Source organism: Rutidosis leptorrhynchoides, chromosome 6 (assembly GCF_046630445.1).
Source record: "Rutidosis leptorrhynchoides isolate AG116_Rl617_1_P2 chromosome 6, CSIRO_AGI_Rlap_v1, whole genome shotgun sequence".
NCBI lineage: Eukaryota > Viridiplantae > Streptophyta > Magnoliopsida > Asterales > Asteraceae > Rutidosis > Rutidosis leptorrhynchoides.
This window is the reverse complement of record NC_092338.1, coordinates 117,551,567-117,576,933: the sequence shown is the minus strand read 5'-3', so window position 1 is coordinate 117,576,933 and position 25,367 is coordinate 117,551,567. Positions and strand designations below refer to the sequence as shown.

General features: G+C 31.6%; 1 pseudogene; it reads left to right on the top strand.

Moving 5' to 3' along the window:
- Positions 1–21,432: 21,432 nt before the first annotated feature.
- On the top strand, positions 21,433–24,043 carry LOC139852096 (pentatricopeptide repeat-containing protein At3g12770-like; annotated as a pseudogene).
- Positions 24,044–25,367: the final 1,324 nt, after the last annotated feature.

Here is a 25,367-nt window from a genome sequence, read left to right as displayed (position 1 = left end):
TGTAACATTTGCCTTGACATTTTTAGGCAAACCATCTTTGTACAGTTCAATCTTCCGTTCTTCGGTTGGTACCAATTCGGGACATAGCAAAGCTAATTCCATGAATCGCTGATTGTAGTTGGTGAGTTCAGTACCAACAACTTTCAGGCTTCGTAATTCAGTTTCCAACTTCCTAACCTCGTTCCTTGGACAATACTCGTTGATTAGCATTGTTTTGAATTCTTCCCATGGAGTATCATAAGCTACATCTCCTCCTACGTCCTTCACATAGTTTTTCCACCACGTGAGTGCACTATCTTGTAAGGTGCACGATGCATACTTGGTCATGTCCTTCTCAATACAACCACTGATTTTAAACACAGACTCAATATTTTCGATCCACCGGGTTAAACCAACAGGTCCTTCTGTTCCACTGAATGATGAGGGCTTGCAACCTTGAAAAGTTTTGTAGGTGCATCCCACACGAGGATTTGGGTTAACTGCAGCACCTCTTATAGCCTCGACCCATAACATTTTGTCGTTCACTCACTGATTGATGAGTTCCTCGATTTTTTGGTCCGTCATTCGGTTCAATTGCGCCATAATCTTCAATAAGAATGAAAAATAATAATTATTCACATGGAACATTATAGATGTAGTATGTATTTACAGTACATCGTAGATTTTAATAATATGAACCAGTTATTATTATAAAAGCCTTTTCTTCTTATTAGCATTTTATAATTATATCTAGGGTAGTACCTACCCGTTAAAGTTCATACTTAATAGCTTAGTACGAAAATCAATTACTACCACCCAAATAATACTCAACCATGGAAAATTATTGCATTTCACACTTCACTATTTTACATATGATTATCTTACATCAAACATTAAGCAAACCACACTAGTAATATTATACAAAATGTTATATGATCTCATGGTTTAAAACAACAGCGCATCATTTAACCCAAAACGTTTGTGTTCAAAAAAAATCGCTTAACGCTTATCCTGGCTGCCTCCCTGCATTTTGGCTAAGGGGCCGAAGAACTGGATGTCGGGATAGAACTAATAGGAATAGCGGGAATATGGGTGGAAGTGTCTGGTGGAGTTGGTGCCACAACATCCTCACTAAACTCGGGATTTGGATTTTCCAATTCAGTAGCCTTTCGTTTCTTTCCTCGTTCGAACTTGTCTTTCGTAATTTCCTGTATTTCTTCCTCCTCAGGATCACTTTCCGGTTCCTCTTCAATTGATTCATCCGCAAATTGTGAGTCTTCCCCAAAGGTGTCGTTTTCATCATCGGATAGGTTAATGACTGGAACACTATCTGAGGATTCTGGTTTGGAGTCGCTGAACGTGATAACAAATTTTGAACCAGACATCTATCACACAACAACTAGTACGTTAGTACCACATAATATTTACATATTAATTTTTTAACCAACAAGGATAAGCAATAGTTTTCGAAATCAAACACGGTCAAAGTCCAGACTCACTAATGCATCCTAAGAAACTCGATAAGACACACTAATGCAAATTTTCTGGTTCTCTAAGACCAACGCTCTGATACCACCTGTAGCATCCCGTTCATATCGATTATAAACGTTACGTACTTATTGGTGTCATTGCGAGGTATTGACCTCTATATGTGACATTTTTCAAAATCTGCATACGTTTTTATGATACAAACCATAACCTTTATTATAACCAAAGGCTTAAACAACATAATAATGATTATCGTTTAGCCATAATTTTAGTCTTACAAACTTTACATTTGATAATAACAATACGATTTTCAACATATTTCACATTACAAATCTTTCGGTATGCAGTTTTATTTTTGACACAAATATGCATACTCCAAATCTTGCTTAAATTCGGTATAATGCAGCGGAAGCTTTTAATTATCACCTGAGAATAGACATGGTTAAAATGTCAACATAAAGTTGGTGAGATATAGGTTTAATGCTAGCAGCGTTATAAATATAGACCACAAGATCTCATATACACAAACGTTTTAATAAAAATATTCTAAGTGGTTGAGCACTTGATAACCATACTTAACATTTAATCAACGTCGCATATTCCCTTTATTATGAAATCTCACTACACCGTACCAAGTATAGTTACCGAAACGAAGTACTGTGCAACCGTTGAATACTGGTCGTCCAGTCCGGTTGGGGTTGTCAGGCCCGATAGATCTATCAACAGGATTCGCGTTTACAATACCTCATGTAAATAGTAGTTACCAAGTTACAGGGAAGTATGCCAGTGGTACAACTCAACGTAGAATGTATATTTTTAATCACTTGTGTCCATAACATGAATCATAAAATGCATGTATTCTCATCCTGAAATATTTAGAGTTTAAAAGTGGGACTATATACTCACTTTTGCTTTGAAGATATTTAACACGACTTGGTCTCCGATAGATATCACGAACCTAACCATATATAATATATCAACATATTTTCTTTTCAAATAATCGTTACATGTATACTTATAATACTTTTAATATCTAATAGTCCGTAGTTAGCAGTCCGATGTTGGTAGTCCACAATTAGTTGTTCAATAAAATAAATAAAGACCCCATCGTATTCGTATTGATCGGAATTAATCTCGACCCATGGTACCGTGTTGTCAAATGACGTGTTGCGTACATAAAGTACCGTGTTGTCAAATGACGTGTTGCGTACAATCATGAGGTCTTATAATTAATCCTCTCGTGTTGTTTACGGGTGGTCCTGAAATATATAAAATCAAATCATAAGTAAATATATATAAAATATCATATTAATTAGCAAAGATATGATTAGTTTAGTTTTACTCCAATTAATTTCGTAGCTAAACTAGCTTCGGATACCCAATTTTGTTTTAGCCGTAGTTTCTTCAATACAACTCCGTTTTTGTTGGTTCAACTTGCCACTTCCTTGGATCGAGTCATTATTTATGAATATGAACTGTAAATGCCTTAGTTTGCATTCAAAATCATAGGTTATAAGTCAAACTTTGGTGAATCTTATGAAAGTGATCATTTCCGTTGTAAAAACAACACCTAGATGATCATTTTTACAAAAACACTTACACTTTGAGTTACACCATGAGATTTTTATATATTAACATATTCATAAGAAATATCATTTTTCCAGAATATTGACTTCCAATTCAAAGTTTAAGATGGTTTTTAATTATCCAACCCAAAACAGCCCCCGGTTGCACTCCGACGACGTAGATTCAGTTTTAAGGTGTTCTTTGTAAAATCAAGTTGTATCTTGTTAAGTTAGCATATCATTATGATATATTACAGGTCTTGAAGTGTTTTAAAAGTCAAGTTAGAAGGATCTATTTAGTTTGCGAACAAGTTTGAAATAATTCAAACTATGTTCTTGTTGTTATATATATTCGTAGTAAGATAGTCATATATGAATTGAACAAGATGATGAATCAAGGTTATACCTCAAGTATGATTAAGAAAGTTACTGAATAAATAAGATATGAACTTGTTCTTGATGACTTGGAAGATTAAGAAGTGAAATCATGAAAAGAAACAAAGGTTGTAAGTAAGTTTATATCTTGATTTAAGATAAATAACTTACATGAATTGAATCAAAGTTTAAACATAGTTTTACCTTGATTATGAAGCTAAAAGATGGTGAAAATGCTTGGAGATGATCAAGTATGATGTTAGGAGTATTTTGAGAGAGAATTTGGAGTGTAAGTATGAGAAAATGGAATGGAAAAATGGGGTGAAATCATAAAAACGAATTTACTTGTTATATAGAAAAAAAAATCCTTAAGTTTGTTTTTTTAGCTCATTAGTCATACAAGTTGATAAATAATGGTTCCACATGTTTTTGACTCTAAGATGGCTGCTAAGAATGAATGATTAAAGGTGTATATATGTGACGACCCGGAAATTTTCGACCAAATTTAAACCTAATTGTTATATGTATCCGACACGATAAGCAAAATCTGTAATATTGAGTCTCGAAAACCTTGAAAACTATATTAATGAAATCTGTTACCCAGTGACGATATTCGATGATTCACGAACCTTTAATTGTAAATAGAAATGTATATATATAAATAACTAAACATGTAATTAATTATATATTATATATTAATTATATTAACGAACTATCATGTGATTTAATTATTAAACTATTTAGTTAAATATATAGAATAAACTAAATTTACATAAATCGTTAATGTTAATAAAAGTATTTAATATTTTATTTGAAAATATTTGCTTCAATATATATATATATATATATATATATATATATATATATATATATATATATAATTAAAATATTATTTAACATTTAAAATATAATTAAATATGTGGTAATAGATGTATATATATAATATATATGATTGAGACACAAAAATTACTGATTGAATGAATACCATTATATGTAAAAATATTGAATATTCAATGGTATTATATAACTGATAAAATATAATATTAATACATGTAGTTACAAAATAGAATATAGTTATTATATTTATTTTTATATATAAATATAAATATTAAAAATAAGTATTAATATCAGTATTATTAATATTATTAAAATAATAATATATAGATATAAGATTGATACATGTAACTCGTTAGAATATGATTATTATTACAAAGATTATATCAATTATTATAAGTATTGTTAAGATACAAACTTATTATTGTTATCATTAATATTATTATGATTAGTAATATTAATATTAACTATATTATTAATAAAAAGGAAATTATTCTTGTAATTAATATTATTATTTTTATTTTTATTAAAAGTAGTATTATTATTAATATATTTATATTTATTTAAATATTAATATTTATAATATATATACAATCAGATAATTACGAGTATATCATTATCAGGGATACATTTTTTTCTTTGAATTTTTGTTTACTTGTGAGAACTGGTCAACCTTTATCCCCATTAAATCAATCGGCCCATTGTATTTTGAGAAACAGATTATTTATTTTTTTTTTCTTCTTCATCGAGTACCTCTGTTCTTTACAATTTGTGTCAAAATTTAATTTTGAATTAAATTTCAAAATATATAAATACAGATAGATTAGGAATCCTCTATTGAATCTTTCTGCAAAGTCTCAAAACTCAAATCCTAATATCAAGATCGAATTTGTAAGTCAAACCTATGTTTTAAAAAGTCTAACGTTTCTGTTCTTGGAGAAATTAAAGATCAGTTTGATGTTTTATATGAAATTAACGATTCCTTTGGCTTCTAACAAGGATTTGAAACATCTTTCGTGTTATAAGCTGGGTCTAAAATGGCTTTAAATCTAAAAATCAAATATGAGTTCATACGCATATATCAGGTCTGTTTAAATCATTTTTTTTATTTCTCCTGTTAATACAAACAATCAACTCAGGATGTTTATAATGTAAAGTTACGACATCATCTCAGTCTGGAATTATTTATGACCACTATTTAAAACAATGGATGATTTGGAATTGAAGAAGAAAGAGACATAGTATGTTGCGGATTAAATAAATATGAAATCTATATTAAAATAGAAAACGGGCGTAGCCTAAATGGTTTAGAGGAGTGATGGGTTTTCGAGAGGTCAGAGGTTCGAGCCCGGTCTTCTGCGTTTTTTTTAAGAAAGCTCATTATGTAAGGTAGTAATTATATTTTAATCATTATTATTTTTATTATTATTATTATTATTATTATTATTATTATTATTATTATTATTATTAGTATTAGTATTATCATTATCATTAATATTATTATTATTATTATTATCATTTTTACTATTAATATAAGTATTATAAATATTGTTATTAGTATTATTATTAAAATTATCATTATTATTATTATTATTTAACTAATACAAAATATTACGAACTATGATCATTATTATTATTATAATCATTATTATTATTATTATTATTATTATTATCATTATTATTATTAATACTAAAAGTATCATTATTTTTAAATTATCATTTTTATTAAAATTAGTACTATTATTAAAACTAACATTCTTATTAAAATTATATTGTTTTATCATGATTATTATCATAATTAGTATTATTTTTATCATTATTACTATTAGTATTACTACTATATCAAATAAAGATTTTTCTATATAAAAATATCTTATTAACATAAAACATAACTATATTGAGATTTTTTTTAATAAATATTAGTTATCTATTTAATAAATATATCTAATTAAGTTACTAAAGGAACATATAATTTATTAAAATAACAACTATATCAATAATAATATGTAAACTTGTTCGATTACCATGATATGTGTTAATATATATATATATATATATATATATATATATATATATATATATATATATATATATATATATATATATATATATATATATATATATATGATATAGGTTCGTGAATCCGAGGCCAACCCTACACTTGTTCAATGATGTTATATGTATTTTTACTACAAAATACAGTATGGTGAGTATATAGTCCCTTTTTAAACTCTAAATATTTTGGGATGAGAATACATGCATTTTATGTTTTACGTTATGGACACAAGTGATTAAAAATATATTCTACGTTGAGTTGTACCACTGGCATATTTTCTCTGTAGCTTGGTAACTACTATTTACATGGGTATTGTAAACGCGAATCCTGTTGATAGATCTATCGGGCCTGACAACCCCAACCGGACTGGACGACCAGTATTCAACGGTTGCACAGTACTTTGTTTCGGTGACTACACTTGGTACGGTGTAGTAAGATTTCATAATAAAGGGAATATGCGACGTTAATTAAATGTTAAGTAAGGTTATCAAGTGCTCAACAACTTAGAATATTTTATTTAAATGTTTATGAATATGAAATCTTGTGGACCATAGTTATAACACTGCTAGCATTAAACCTATATCTCACCAACTTTATGTTGACGTTTTAAAGCATGTTTATTCTCAGGAATTAAAGAAAACTTCCGCTGTGCATTAGCTCGTAATAAGGATATTACGTGGGGCCATTCATGCCATTTTTCAAAAAGACGTTGCATTCGAGTCATTGAAGTTCATTAGAGATTATTATTAAGTAAATGACAGATTAGGTCATTTGGATACTATGAAATGATACACATGCCTGCCAACTATTGATGTAATGAAAAGTTGTCTTTTAAAAACAAATGCAACATTTGTAAAATGTATCATATAGAGGTCAAGTACCTCACAATGTAACCAACTATTGTGATTCGTTTATAATCAATATGGACTTCGTCCGGATGGATTAGAAGCAGTTCCTTTCAGTTGGTATCAGAGCGGTGGTCGTAGCGAACCAGGTCTTGCATTAGTGTGTCTAACTAGTAGTTGTTAGGATGCATTAATGAGTCTGGACTTCGACCTAGTAGTTGTTAGGTTATGTTATTGAGTCTAGACTTGAACCTGGTCTGCATGTAAAAAGTGTTTTCTTACCACCATTTGTCGAAAAATATCTACTTGTCATTTTCAGTCTTGACACATCTTTTTGCAATTATTGCATAGACGGTGTACAGACAAATTCACATCTCATCACATTAAGTCTTGACTGACACGTTTCCTTAATTCCCTCCGTAATCTACGGGATCTCCTGTACTATGTATAGATATTCTATGTAATTAGAATATCATCCGATATCCGAAAATCATTTTATATCGAAAACCCTTTATCTGATCGTACGAAATGGATTCCTCAACTAGTTCAAGTTCCTCAGATTCCGACAGCTATTCCGACATGGATATCTACTTGAGATCCGAAAGCAGTGTAACCGGAATGGATCAACCACTTAGCCATCACCTATTTTGGATGAAATGAGGATGGGTTCGTAGTCGACTTAACCAATGGAGACAAGAAGAAGGTGATCCCTCCCACCAATCGAATTCACCTCTGGGTGAAGAACCTGAAGCACTTACCAGTGAACCTATCCGAAACACCATTTCTAGCCTCATCTCCAGGGTAGCTCGTCACGATTATCTTTTATCTAAAATTCTAAACCTTATTCATCCGCTCGTTCCGGCCGACAATCATCCCGGAATAATAGAAGAAGTCAACGAGCTTCGCGTTCGAGTAGTGGCTTTGGAGAATATGGTGCAAAACTTAACAGCTCCAGCAACATCATCGGCACCAACAGTACCACCAACATCGACAGCAGTACCACCAACAACCCAAGTTTCAACATCACATGCCTCAATATCTCATTCTGTACCTCGAGCATAATTATCGTTCTAAGTATCGTTCTACATCATTTATCTTCGTTCTACATAACGTTTTAAATAGATTATTTTCGCTCGACATGGCGATTATGTAATTTCTAAAGTTTTAGATATTATGTAATCTAGTACTAACGATAAATCAAATGAGTTTAATATCTTATTAACTCATTAAATCTATAATTACATCTGAAGAAAATATATATGTAAGTATATTTTCATAAAGATTGTAATTGAAAAATTCTTTTGTACAAACTGTTAATGGTGAAAATATTTTAACGGGTAGGTAATACTCGGGGAATATCTAGATTTCACATTAATAAGTTACACTGTACATTCTTCGAATCCGATTCAACAGTCATTCACTAACTACATCCACAGATATACAAATCCATTCATCACCGAATAACCATTTCCATTCAAATTTCATATTTGGATTTTGACCTATCAGAATCCAACAAGTGGCACAATGAAGAAACTTTGGACAAAATAAAATTTGTTAGAAACAAACAAATTAACTACGATGAATTTGTTAAGAATCCACGCTGACAAAATCCTAGCTAACTGTTCCCAGCTAACTGTTAATCCCGTATTACATTTTATTTATCGCAATTTAATTTCTGTATTTATTTTACGCACTTTAAATAACAGGACACGTATACAAGGTTTCGACATATCATATTGACCCATCTATATATCTATCTTGGAACAGCCATAGACACGCTATATGCAAATGACGGAGTTAGCTATACAGGGTTGAGGTTGATTCCAAAATATATATATAGTTTGAGTTGTGATCAATACTGAGACCGGTACACGGGTCACGATACGTATTAATTAATTCGAATGTTATATATTAAACTATATATGAACTATTGGACTATTGGACTATTGGACTACTAACTTTAGACAATTAAAATGAATTAAAATATCGATTATAACATATGAAATTAAACAATTCTTCAAGTTTGCCACTTTATTTCACCTTAAACCTCATTTGTACCTCGACAATTACAATCCTTGTTCAAATCTTTCATGATTCTTGGAAATATCTCAATCGAGAGGTTGGACCAACCGCACTTCATCTACAGAAGAAAAGATTTATGCATATAGTTATGCACCTGAAAAACTCTTGAATCCAAAGTCATAGTTTAACACGTACTGCGTCGAATTCTTTATCATTTATTAGCAAAAACAACCTTACGATTCTGTTTCAAAGTGGCCAGTTTTGTCACAGCTCCAGCAAGTCAACTTCGATTTTTCAATCGGAATAGCCTTATTATAATCTCGATATATACGTTATCCCTTCATCATTGTTACTGGGAAACCTTTCATATCTCGTCACATTAGCAGTAAACTTATAGACAATTTCATCAACCTTTGACTTAAACCTCTCCGAAAAATCACTATACTTATTCATTGGAACCCCATCTTTTACTCATATGCGTCTTGCAATAAGAATTGCTATAACAATTACAGAAGATCAGCAATCAGTATTTTGAAATTTCGTAGCGTTCCTACTTCAATAGTTATATATACATATAACGTCTATCTCCAAGATTTACATACTTCGAATGTGAAGTTTTTGAAAAATACCCTGAACTACGGACTAGTTCTTGAAATGCTGATGAAGCAGCAAAAACTATAAACGAGTTTAACAAGTCAAAAGTTGACGATAAAGTACAGTGTGTTGGTAAAGCTCCGAAAAAGAGAAGGTTTGGAACTGGAAAATGGATTGAGCAAAGTATGAAAGATGCTGTAGATAAATCACAAAGACTGAACCTGCCTTCAAAGGATCCAAATGATTCAGTACCTGCTGAAACCGTTAGTAAGAACCCTACTCCTTATTCTAAACCTTCACAGACAAATATTCTTCATTATCATATCTTGAACATTCTAAGATATCATCATATCTTTCATTATAAATATCCTCGATATTTCTGAATATATTTTCATAAGTGTTCTTATCTGAAATCATTTATCTCTTCGCAATACCTACGATTCAATATAAAAAAACTATGTTAGTTTCTAAATTCTGAAAAATTCAAATATGAATGTTTTGAAGTAGTGTTGGGAACTGAAGCATGAATTAGTATAATATAATGACACTTGATCAACGTCATTATATTACAGTAAGTCATGATGAGTTTCTAATGGAATGTGATGATTCACAGTACCATCATCATGTGTCATGTTACACGACTCTTACATTCTATTTAATTTCTAAAAATATCAAGAAAATATTTCTTGATGATTCGGTCTTTTCCAGGATATTCTGGTAATTTGACAAATCAAAATCGTTCCATTACCATTTTTTTTCTTAGAGCATTAGCTATGTTCATTCCAAATTTCATACCTACAAATTCCAGACCATTACTCGCTTGACTCGAAGTCGGGAAGAGAAAACGAAAGCATGAAGCTCCGAAAAATAATGAAGAATATAAAGCCCAATAATAACTCCAAAATTACAAACCGTGTTTATAGCGACATAAAGACACGGGAGGATTAAAAGCACTATAACCCCAAGAGCAAAATAGAAATAAGCAGACTCCTCTGGTGAAAGTTGGAAAAGGAGAATGATGGTTTTTATAGTAAGAATGAGGACAAGGATCGGAACTGGATTAAGCATTTTCACAATCGTTTGAAAGTATGGGTCGAGAAAGAAAGAATTGGAGTGGTGAAAATAATGGAACAAAAGAAGTTCATTTATAGAGAAGATACCAGACAAAGCAATCAAGACATATAATCGCATTAAATTAAAAAGGATCCTAATTTTACATAAACTTCGAATAACCAAATCCTATAGATTTCCAAGATTTTCTTTTAAATACCTTGAATTCCGGAAATCCACCAAGACTACGTCAAAATTTAAGACGAAACTTTTCACTCTTCTGTGATAGCTTCACTCGTACACTTCACATTATCGAATCGTTTTATCTATATTAATCAATAATGATAAAACTCTAATTATCAACTCATATTCGTCATAAAAATATTTTTATTGTTAGCCATGACGACCTCACTCAAATTTCAGGACGAAATTTCTTTAACGGGTAGGTACTGTGACGACCCGGAAATTTTCGACCAAATTTAAACCTAACCTTTATATGTATTCGACACGATAAGCAAAATCTGTAATATTGAGTCTCGAAAACCTCGAAAACTATATTCATGAAATCTGTTACCCAGTGATGATATTCGATGATTCACGAACCTTTAATTGTAAATAGAAATGTATATATATAAATAACTAAACATGTAATTAATTATATATTATAAATTAATTATATTAACGAACTATCATGTGATTTAATTATTAAACTGTTTAGTTAAATATATAGAATAAACTAAATTTACATAAATCGTTAATGTTAATAAAAATATTTAATATTTTATTTGAGAATATTTGCTTCAATATATATATATATATATATATATATATATAATTAAAATATTATTTAACATTTAAAATATAATTAAATATGTGGTAATAGATGTATATATATAATATATATGATTGAGACACAAAAATTACTGATTGAATGAATACCATTATATGTAAAAATATTGAATATTCAATGGTATTATATAACTGATAAAATATAATATTAATACATGTAGTTACAAAATAGAATATAGTTATTATATTTATTTTTATATATAAATATAAATATTAAAAATAAGTATTAATATCAGTATTATTAATATTATTAAAATAATAATATATAGATATAAGATTGATACATGTAACTCGTTACAATATGATTATTATTACAAAGATTATATCAATTATTATAAGTATTGTTAAGATACAAACTTATTATTGTTATCATTAATATTATTATGATTAGTAATATTAATATTAACTATATTATTAATAAAAAGGGCATTATTCTTGTAATTAATATTATTATTTTTATTTTTATTAAAAGTAGTATTATTATTAATATATTTATATTTATTTAATTATTAATATTTATAATATATATACAATCAGATAATTACGAGTATATCATTATCAGGGATACATTTTTTTCTTTGAATTTCTGTTTACTTGTGAGAACTGGTCAACCTTTATCCCCATTAAATCAATCGGCCCATTGTATTTTGAGAAACAGATTATTTATTTTTTTTTCTTCTTCATCGAGTACCTCTGTTCTTTACAATTTGTGTCAAAATTTGATTTCGAATTAAATTTCAAAATATATAAATACAGATAGATTAGGAATCCTCTATTGAATCTTTCTACAAAGTCTCAAAATTCAAATCCTAATATCAAGATCGAATTTGTAAGTCAAACCTATGTTTTAAAAAGTCAAACGTTTCTGTTCTTGGAGAAATTAAAGATCAATTTGATGTTTTATATGAAATTAACGATTCCTTTAGTTTCTAACAAGGATTTGAAACATCTTTCGTGTTATAAGCTGGGTCTAAAACGGCTTTAAATCCAAAAATCAAATATGAGTTCATACGCATATATCAGGTCTGTTTAAATCATTTTTTTTTTATTTCTCCTGTTAATACAAACAATCAACTCAGGATGTTTATAATGTAAAGTTACGACATCATCTCAGTCTGGAATTATTTATGACCACTATTTAAAACAATGGATGATTTGGAATTGAAGAAGAAAGAGACATAGTATGTTGCGGATTAAATAAATATGAAATCTATATTAAAACAGAAAACAGTCGTAGCCCAAATGGTTTAGAGGAGTGATGGGTTTTCGAGAGGTCAGAGGTTCGAGCCCGGTCTTGTGCGTTTTTTTTTAAGAAAGCTCATTATGTAAGGTAGTAATTATATTTTAATCATTATTATTATTATTATTATTATTATTATTATTATTATTATTATTATTATTATTATTATTATTATTATTATTAGTATTATCATTATCATTAATATTATTATTATTATTATTATCATTTTTACTATTAATATAAGTATTATAAATATTGTTATTAGTATTATTATTAAAATTATCATTATTATTATTATTATTATTATTATTATTATTATTATTATTATTTAACTAATACAAAATATTACGAACTATGATCATTATTATTATTATAATCATTATTATTATTATTATTATTATTATTATTATCATTATTATTATTAATACTAAAAGTATCATTATTTTTAAATTATCATTTTTATTAAAATTAGTACTATTATTAAAACTAACATTCTTATTAAAATTATCTTATTTTATCATGATTATTATCATAATTAGTATTATTTTTATCATTATTACTATTAGTATTACTACTATATCAAATAAAGATTTTTCTATATAAAAATATCTTATTAACATAAAACATAACTATATTGAGATTTTTTTTAATAAATATTATTTATCTATTTAATAAATATATCTAATTAAGTTACTAAAGGAACATATAATTTATTAAAATACCAACTATATCAATAATAATATGTAAACTTGTTCGATTACCATGATATGTGTTAATATATATATATATATATATATATATATATATATATATATATATATATATATATATATATATATATATATATATATATATATGAAATAGGTTCGTGAATCCGAGGCTAACCCTACACTTGTTCAATGATGTTATATGTATTTTTACTACAAAATACAGTATGGTGAGTATATAGTCCCTTTTTAAACTCTAAATATTTTGGGATGAGAATACATGCATTTTATGTTTTACATTATGGACACAAGTGATTAAAAATATATTCTACGTTGAGTTGTACCACTGGCATATTTTCTCTGTAGCTTGGTAACTACTATTTACATGGGTATTGTAAACGCGAATCCTGTTGATAGATCTATAGGGCCTGACAACCCCAACCGGACTGGACGACCAGTATTCAACGGTTGCACAGTACTTCATTTCGGTGACTACACTTGGTACGGTGTAGTAAGATTTCATAATAAAGGGAATATGCGACGTTGATTAAATGTTAAGTATGGTTATCAAGTGCTCAACAACTTATAATATTTTATTTAAACGTTTATGAATATGAAATCTTGTGGTCCATAGTTATAACGCTGCTAGCATTAAACCTATATCTCACCAACTTTATGTTGACGTTTTAAAGCATGTTTATTCTTAGGAATTAAAGAAAACTTCCGTTGTGCATTAGCTCGTAATAAGGATATTACGTGGGGCCATTCATGCCATTTTTCAAAAAGACGTTGCATTCGAGTCATTGAAGTTCATTAGAGATTATTATTAAGTAAATGACAGATTAGGTCATTTGGATACTATGAAATGATACACTTGCCTGCCAACTATTGATGTAATGAAAAGTTGTCTTTTAAAAACAAATGCAACGTTTGTAAAATGTATCATATAGAGGTCAAGTACCTCTCAATGTAACCAACTATTGTGATTCGTTTATAATCGATATGGACTTCGTCCGGATGGATTAGAAGCAGTTCTTTTCAATATACCAATAGTAAATACATCTAGAAGCTGTGTACAATACGGTTACATATACCCTAGGTATACGTGTAAAAATCTTGAGGAAACGGAACGAGAATTCAAATATAACTATCTTTTGTGAATATACTTATATTGTTTTATGTATTTAAGCCCTTTAAAAGTAATTAAATACGTATTTATACGATACTTGTATAAGCATTATAGGTTATAGGTATATATATCAAAGAACGTTACGTATAGTTACCGTTTTGAAAACTTTAGTTAGTAGTCTCAAAGTATATTTATAACTCATTGTTATTAGTACACAATGATATGTTAAACCATCCTTAGGTCATGTTAAATATGTATAAATACGTATATGTACACAATCGTATAATTATCGTATGTTATATAGTTCGTGATATCATCGGTCAAATTGGACGGTCAAACGTTGTGTAAAACTCTTTTCAAAAACACAAGACTCAACAATTTGGATTGCTTATCATGTTGGTAATGTTTAATTTATGTAAATATTAATCTCATATGTATAAAATGGTCGGAAAAATCTGGGTCGTTACATGTATACACTGGGTCGTGGATTGATTCAAGATAATATATATCAATTTATTTCTGTACATCTAACTATGGACAACTAGTTGTAGGTTACTAACGAGGACAACTGACTTAATAAATTTAAAACATCAAAATGTATTAAAAGTGTTGTAAATATATTTTGAACATACTTTGATATATATGTACATATTTGTTATAGGTTCGTGAATCGACCAGTGGCCAAGTCTTACTTCCCGACGAAGTAAAAATCTGTGAAAGTGAGTTGTAGTCCCACTTTTAAAATCTAATATTTTGGGATGAGAATACATGCAGTTTTATAAATGTTTTACGAAATAGACACAAGTAAATGAAACTACATTATATGGGTGAATGATCGAAGCCGAATATGCCCCTTTTGCTTGGTAACCTAAGAATTAGTAAACCGATCTACTAATTGACGCGAATCCTAAAGATAGATCTATTGGGCCTAACGAACCCCATCCAAAGTACTGGATGCTTTAGTACTTCGATATTGTTTTTATCATGTCCGAAGGATTTTCCGGAATGATAGGGGATATTCTTATATGCATCTTGTTAATGTCGATTACCAGGTGTTCACCATATGAATGATTTTTATCTCTATGTATGGGATGTATATTGAAATATGAAATCTTGTGGTCTATTATTATGATTTGATAATATATAGGTTAAACCTATAACTCACCAACATTTTTGTTGACGTTTAAGCATGTTTATTCTCAGGTGATTATTAAGAGCTTCCGCTGTTGCATACTAAAATAAGGACAAGATTTGGAGCCCATGCTTGTATGATATTATATAAAAACTGCATTCAAGAAACTTATTTTTGATGTAATATATTCTTATTGTAAACCATTATGTAATGGTCATGTGTAAACGGTATATTTTAGATTATCATTATTTGATAATCTACGTAATGCTTTTTAAACCTTTATAGATAAAATAAAGGTTATGGTTGTTTTAAAAATGAATACAGTCTTTGAAAAACGTCTCATATAGAGGTAAAAACCTCGCAACGAAATCAATTAATATGGAACGTTTATGATCAATATGAACGGGACATTTCAACCATCAAGTTGTTTTTTGCCTAATGGATCTTCTTTCTCAAGTTCTGCATCTATGAAAGCAACTAATGGATCTTCTTCACCACTGGGACCTTCAGCCTTTGATGGACTTGAGCCTGTTTTGAACCTTCAGCCTTTGATGGACTTTGAGCCTGTTTTGGACCTTCGGCCTTTGATGGACTTTGAGCCTTTTTTTGACCTTCAGCCTTTGATGGATCTGGAGTCAATGGCCAAAAAATACCTCAATTTTAAAATTTTTAAACACGCAATCATTTTCTTGCGCAAAAATTAAATTGAAATCCTTTTTGGGTTTATGCGATTTGAGGGTTTCCTTGATTGTCAAATTTGGTAATTTATGTTACCTTTTCGAGCCATTTGCCCATATGTTTTCTAAAACGTATACACCGCATATGTAAACTCAGACATTTAATTAGATAGATTATGACATATATACACAGATATAAATATAAATTGATTAATAAAAATTATTAATATTAAAAATTATATTAAGAATTAAGACTGTAAACAAACTAATGTTAATTAAAATTTTCTAAATAATCTAGGTGTCATAATTGTAAAATACTTGAAAAACGTATATTGCAAGATCTTCGCACTAAACAGTCGATTTACGGCGGTAGAGGAATAATACTAAGGGAATTTAGATAAATTACCGTTCACTTGGTGAGCAAGTTGAACTTGGAGATAGACATGTGCATAAATAGGTTCCGTCTCAAATTAATTTGGTTCGGTTCCGTTTCAAGTCTCAAATTATTGAAGGAAGTCGTACTGAGGACCGTACCAAATAATTTCTATTCGGTTCCATAATTTTTAGTTCGGCTTCGTGGAAAGAACCGTCCCACCAATTTTTAAAAAGTTAAACTTGTACCTGTAAACCATGTAAATTTCTGTGATGAATAAAAGTTTACTTTCCTGCTGTTAAAAAAAAAATAAGGTAAACTTGTTTGACGACTCAATTTAACCCTTTTTTATTTTGATGTAATATATACAATACTTATATTCGTCATCTTAACGAACTAATACTCATCTAAAATATACTCATATAAGTTAAGGAATTCAAAATTATACTTACGATGTACATAAGTAAAATAGAGGTCAAAGTGTTGATTATTAAGGTAGTAAAAAAACATATTATATAGAGTACCCACTCAACTTGTAACTATTGTTCAACAGCCTCCATATGTTATCGTATATGTACACTATACGTTGAAATTGTAAATCACAAACAAAAATAGCCACAAACAAAAAACAATTAACATCAACTTGCCATCGAAGAATTTGGCTTCTGGAAAATGCATATTGAAGAAGTGTTAGATTAGAAGGTTTTATATCTGCCGATAACTAGTACTAAACCTGAAAAGATGAAGCGTGAGGATTTGGAATTGTTGGATATGAAGGCACTTGGTGTAGTCCGGCTTTCTCTGACCAAGAACGTCGCCTATAACATCGTGGGTGAAACCACGAACGAAGGAGTGTTGATTGAACTATCTAACATCTACGAGAAACCTTCAGCTTTAAATAAAGTCTTCTTGATCATACAACTAGTGAATAAGAGGATGAAGGAAGGAGCTTCTGCAGCTAATCATGTTGACATGTTTAAACTATTTTTGACTCGACTGAAATCAGCTGGGGTTGAGTTGGAAGCTTTGTTTCTGTAATCTTCGTTGCCCGAGATTTGGTCTGACACGTTTATTTCAATTAGTGGTTCATCCGGAACTACTAAGTTGACCTTTGAAGGGAACCGGGATTTAATTCTCAGTGAAAGAATCAGAGAAAAGATTCGACTGGACATTCGGGTTATCTTTTTAGTGCAGCTGGCAGAGGTAGGGGTAGGAATAGAATCAGGACAAGTTCTAAGAGAGATCCATCACAAGTAAGAAACATTGAATGTTGGAACTGTCACCAAGTCGACCACTTTAGATCGTATTGCATGGGTTTGAAGGCGGGTGAGAACACAACGACGATGGTTGAAGATGCTTTGATGTACCATGAGGAGTTGTTTGACGAATCTTGGGTTTTAGATTCGGGTGCCTCGTATCATGCGCCCCCGTTCATGAAAGAGATGGTAAATTTCAAGTGTTATTCCAGTAGGTTCGAGTTGCGGACGAGAAATTACTTGATATTGCGGGTATTAGTGACCTTGTCATAAGACACTTGGATTATGTTTGGATCTTGAGGAGCATGAGGTTCATTCCCAAGCTCAAGAGTCATTTGATCTCGGTTGGGCATAAGACACTTTGAAATATGCCATATACGGTACTTGTTCCTACTTGAACCAGTAACACTCCACATACATGAAAAAGCTTCTTTGGTACCCTTGTAGAGTTTTCCTCTTATGAAACATTTTATTAATGCATAGTCTGGCCTCATATCAATAATAATTATCTCTCTACTATTCTTTACGTTCCACTTCCGAACAGCGAACATAAATTCGGCTTACTTTTAAAAGTCATTCCTTCAAAGACTAATTTAGGGGTCTCATTAGGACAAAAAGTAAAAATTTGGTTCGTCATCTTCATCAAATGGAAGTCGACCTTCAACATCAACTTGCGAATTAAGGAACCCAAACCGTGATATTATGTAACTCGTTTGTTGGATGGTAAAACTCTCTACAGTTTCATTACTTTCTTGCGACATTGCATCACTTACATCTTCGTCTTTCTCTTCCTCTTCCGCAATGGCTTCATCTTCATGATTGTGTGATGTGGATGGAGCTCCGTGCTCATAATGATTTTTTTTTTGAGGTTTGCATAACACTATGCATCTAACTCACAATACGAGATTCTTGTGTAGGAATGATGCTCACTAACCTAACTTCGAATTGAGCTTATTCTGGATTTCGGTCACCCAAAAAATATATTGTCTTCAAACAATTGTTATCAAATATTTGATTGTTGTATATGGAACCATTGGACTCATACTAAAGTATGAGTTCCAATGCCCATAACTCTTTTACAACTCGAACATGTCGGTAGACCATATCAACAAACCAAGAGAAACCAACCTTTTTACACAATAGAAAACCATTTTTTGTCGAATTATCTTCACTAATAAGGCATCCATCTTAAATGTAACATCATCATCTCGATTATGGTTATTCACGGTGTCTAGACCGGGGTTTTGAATTCGTGAAGTCCTTGAACGCTAATATATCACAATCAGACGCATATTCGGTCCCCGTGAGTCCGATCATCTAGTAAGATTAACACTTGTTGGTACTATTTTCCGTATAGCGGATGAAAGGTACCAGTACAGTACTATAACAGCCTAGCATTGAGCGATATATTGTCGGCTGATATTTGACCTCGGGATTCGATCCCTGCAGACCCGGAACACGGATGAGAAATCCGTAGGGTAGCCTCAATCAGTCTTTGGACCAAGCAGAGATTGGTTCGTGTAGCGTTCTGTTGCTAAGCGGTTAAAGTTTAGAGTGAGAAACTACCGTGTAAGAGAGAAAGTGTATTCCCTGCTCCCAAAGTTTAGGTGATTAATGTGGTGACCCAAGGGGTATATTTATACGCGTAGAATGTCCGAAATTCTCGGAAACACGTGTCAAACGCTGATTAATTCAGTTATGCGATATATCCGAAACCGCCTTTAGCATTGGCTGACGTGGCCGCATGCCGCTAACGCGCCTAATCAAGGGCTTAAGCATAGAAGCTGCCTACATGGCTTACGCATGACGCTTGGCGGCCGGCTGAGCGTTGGACGGATAATGCTAAAAACTTCTCAAAATTACTATCTTTTATGCTTTTCGATATTTTCTTTTGTATAAAATGATGCTTTTTATGCGTGAATCCCCTAGGACACACCATTAACACCCTCGAAGCTAAGAGTTGGTATAGTTGCATCAAGTTATGTACTTAATCGTTTCACAATATGAAGTGCGCAAAAGACTACCGATTCTTACAAACTTGAATACTATATATCAAAAACAATAGTGGATTAGAGGTAGAAATGTAGTATCATCTTTTTTCTTTGGAACAGAGATATATATATATCAAAAACAACTCTTTTGGCAGGATGGTGGAAGAGGAAAAAAAAACGTTACATTTGTTTAATTAATGAAGTGTTTGAGCAATTAACCTTTCAATCTACCTCTATATTTGAGTCAATTAAATGAAAATAAACAAATTAGATCGAGCAGAGTATTTCGTTTTTGAAGAGAATTGAAGATAACACAATCTTTCGAACTACCACACAAACCAAAACCATCGAGGTATTGCCTGAGTGGTTTCCAAGCCTTAGTAGAGGACCGCGATTAGTTGCCAAGTAACCCGAGTTCAATTCCGATAAGAGGGAGGTTTTCTTCAGGATTTTTTCGCGATTAGTTGCCAAGCAACTCGGGTTCAATTCCGATAAGGGGGAGGTTTTCTCCAGGATTTTTTCGCGATTAGTTGCTAAGTAACCCGGGTCAATCCTTGGAGTTTCCTACCTGACGTGTGTGGGTCGGAAATGAGAGTATTCGATGTGAAAATTTTCCCTAAAAAAAACCCACATAAACCAAAGATAAGTCGAAACCATGACATAATTTTTCACCTTTATGTCCAACGAAGTGTTTCGTTCTTCAAACCAGTTAATCCAATCGAACCAACACTGTAACTCGGACATTGAAGTTCTAACAAGATTCGAACATGCCTCTAAATATATTTAGTGACTCCACAACAGAAAAATAAGTGGTCATTGGCCTTTACATTTTGGTTGCAAACCAGACAACAAATAGTCTCAATCTCGATTCCACACGAAGGTAAAGTATATACAATTTGGAAGCCAATCTAAACTAAGCCTCCAAATGAAAATGTTAACTTTACGAGTAAGCCATCTAGGTCATCTTGTACAAGGGCTAACTGAAGGAAGAATAGTCTTGTCTATGTGTTAACAACAATCCTAAAGGTAAAGGTTTTCGTTAGTTAAATCCATTTAAAAATGTGAGAAACAGAGAAAATGAAAATTGTATTGACTTTAGGTGCGAAAAGATAGAGTAACCTTTACCATTGTGTTACAAAATTCCCTATAAAAGAAAAAGTATAATAGATTAGATATTATAAATTATAAATTAGATTAGATATAAACTTACGTAAAAAAAAAGATATAGATAGATAAATGGTTTACATAAGCAGTTTAAAAGCTAGCCACGATGATTAAACTCAAAAATTATACGGCTAAATTGTTTACTGCAAATCCACATATCAAATCCCACAAGTTTTCCTATGTTGCTTCTGCTTTATTAGAAGATCTAGATGAGGGCCAAGCAAACTGTCAATTGCATGATCATAACACTTCAACTGCCCCCCGATGATCCGTTACGAGATTCAAGAACCCGTTGATCCCGTAGGGATGATACATTGCGTTTGTTTTTGTTACGTACAAATGGATATATGTCATGTAATAAAACGTACTTATGGTTTTTATTTGATTATCTTTGCAATGGGAATGGTCAATGGAGCACTAATAATATTGTAACAATGAATATGGGTGAATAATAAGATTTTAATAATGGGAATATATGTTTCATTTTCTCTCTAACTTTTGCAATTACAATTTAATGTAAAGATAGAGGCTCTGCCCCACTTCTCTTTTGTTCACCTATTTATATACTCCCTCCGTCTCATTCCAATAGTCCACAGATAAAAAACACGCAGTTTTAGGAAATCCCACTAACTTCATTTCTCCACCAATGAAATATCTTCTCTCTCCAGATCCACCAATGAAATATCTTCTTTCCTTTCTATTTATGGAAGTGGACTATTAATTTGGGACAACCCAAAATGAAATACTGGACTATTGGAATGAGACGGAGGTAGTAGTAAACAAATAAACAAAAGGCTCAAATTCCATAATCCCACGTGCAAGCATGTATATAGGATCATGGCATATATTTCGGATAAAGGGTTGAAATAACCAAGTATATGCGATGATACCGGTTCCAATTGGACTCTTCCCTTCTCCCTGGCTTTTATCAAAGATGGTTAGGATTAGGATCCTTCCTTTGACTCTTGGATTCGTGTCGGGTAGTATCCGCCCGGATCACCCGAACTCAAGAAGCGTCATTTTTGGACCCAAGATTCTACCTTTCCTCCCTAATCAACTGTAAAAACTTACAACAGATTAAACTCCTTCACGCCCAAATATTTGTTACTGGCTTGTTCGAAGACCTTCTTTTAGTTAACAAGCTTTTGTATATGTATGTACGTTACAATGCTCTGGATGATGCCTATAACCTGCTTGATGAAATGCCTGAAAGAAACCCTGTTTCTTGGAGTGTTATGATCGGTGGTTATGCGAAGGTTAGGAATTATACCAGTTGTTTGAAGTGTTTAGGGAATATGTCAGGTCGGGTGAACAGCCTGATGTTTACACCTTGCCATGTGTGACAAGAGTTTGTAGGGATACACAGGATCTCAAAAGGGGTACGTTGATTCATCAAATTGTGCACAAATTTGGACCGTGTATGAATACGTTTATTTGCGCTGCGCTTGTTGACATGTACGCACAATGTGGGATCATAGATGATGCAAGAAAGTTGTTCGATTTGATGGTCGATAAGGACCTTACTACATGGACTGTTATGATTGGTGCGTATGCTACTTGTGGGCATGCTAATGAGTCATTGGTTTTGTTTGATCAGATGAAAGAACACAACATTGTACCCGATAAGATTTCAATGGTGACGGTTGTGAATGCTTGTGCAAAGTTGGGGGCCATGAACAAAGCTGAAGTCATACATGATCTAATAAAGAAACAATATCAATCGCTAGACGTGATTTTAGGAACTGCAGTTATCGATATGTATTCAAAATGTGGAAGCATTGATTCTGCTAGAGAGATGTTCGATAAAACGAGGGATAAGAATGTTATATCATGGAGCACAATGATTGCAGCTTACGGGTATCATGGGGAAGGAAAAAAAGCACTCGAATTATTACCGTTAATGTCAAAAAACCGAGTCACACCAAATAGGATCACTTTTATATGCTTGTAGTCATTCTGGTTTAGTTGAAGAGGGCCTTCGTGTTTTTTCATTAATGCAAGAACAATATTTTGTAAAACCAGATGTGAAATATTATACATGCATGGTTGATCTTTTAGGTCGTGCTGGAAAACTCGATCAAGCGTTTAATATGATTGAAAACATGACAGTTGAAAAGAACGTGGGTCTATGGTCTGCATTACTCGGAGCTTGTAGAATCTATAAAAAGCAGCTGAAAATCTTATTGAAATACAGCCTAATAATCCTAGTCATTATGTAATGCTTTTAACTATATACGCGAAAGCAGGGAAGTGGGAAAATGTGGCCAAGTTTCGTGCAATGATGACTAACAGAAACTTGAAAAAGACCCCGGGGATTACGTGGGTTGAAGCGCGAAAACGGGGCCCACAAGTTTAGTAGCAATGATCACTCACATAGTGAAATAAAGGCAATAAATGAGAAACTTGAGAGTTTGATACAGAAGCTGGAGGTTTATGGTTATGTTCCGGATACAGAGTTTGTGTTACATGATGTTAGTGAGGAGCTTAAAGTGGCTAACTTATATGGTCATAGTGAGAAACTTGCAATTGCATATGGGCTTATTAGTACACCTGATAAAAGTGTGATTCGTATGACCAAGAATCTTCGAGTGTGCGGCGATTGTCACACGTTTTTGAAATGTGTGTCTGTTGTTGAGCAAAGGGAGATATTTGTTAGGGATGCTAAGAGGTTTCACCATTTTCGGGAGGGTGTTTGTTCTTGTGGTGACTATTGGTAAACCATTAGTTGGAGTTGAATTGGAAATTGTTAGCTGATCAAATTCGTAAGGGTTTGAAATTTTGTTGTTGAAGATACCTGGGGTGATAGTTTTTGTGCCTTTCATGAATAATGAAACAGAGAACTTTAACAGTTATGAAATATCATTTTACTATGACAGATACATATTCAAAATTGTTGGACTCCTTCCTCATATTGGAAGAGAAGATGACAAATGTAGGAAAAAGTGAAAAAAGAATATGAGAAATATGAATTCATTGATTTTTAATCTTTCGAAGATGTTGATTTTTTTTTTTTTTTTTTTTTGTGGGATATTAACCAAAATGTCAATTTTCAACAAAGTATAACAATACGCCCTTAAAAAACGTTATTGTCAAAATGCCTTCACAAGTCTTAAGTTAGGCTTGTGACTCCTGCTATCTTGGTCATGACCGATAAATTCCTAGTCTCAATAGCGAACACGTGTAAGTTTAACTTTGTTAAGAGGCAACCGCAACAACCATTTATCTTTTATTCGGCTTTTGAACATATTGTTGAGAGACTATAGCTTTGTGGCCAACATTTTTTTCTTTTTCTTTTTTCTTTTACTCAAGTAGTAACACTACTCTAAAGATGATCTCGTTTAACATATTATACCCTTATGTTTAGAAGTATGATTGGGACTTCAAATTAATGGCTTTTAATGGTATATTGTGGGTAAAGTACAGTTAGAACAAATTAACTGGAAAAAAAAAAAAAGAATAATGCTTTAATCTTTATGCATGATTGATGTAGGTCTTATTCTATTAGGTACCAACGTGGAATATAGCATGAATCAAAGTGGAATTAACAGAACCCAAAGTACTTGGACAGATCACACATAGCTTAATACTGGAAACTATCAGTCAAGTTGTGTTTCCTCATTTTCTACCTAAATAGTCCAATGACTCAGCTGCATCGGTTATAATGACCCCATAGCTCAATTTTCTACCTACATACCAATACATAGCTTAATGACTCGCTGCATCGGTTATACAACTTAAGTTTACAATTTTCTACCTTATTTTATATACTGGGGTGCTTGGATTGCGCGTTTCAGAGCTGACCAAACAAACTCACAAAAATGTAAAAACAAGAAGCCCTTAAACTGATTGATAACTTGGGTAATGTCAATTCATTTGATTGATGATAATTTTAGATATCAGAGTTTTAAAGCACAACTTTTGCATCTCAGTGATGTCATTCTTAGTGTCTTCAAGTGTATATGAACTGGACCGTCCGTTTGGTACACATGGCATATTCACTTGCTTTTCTAATTGCAACAACTGAAAATCAAAAATAGCATA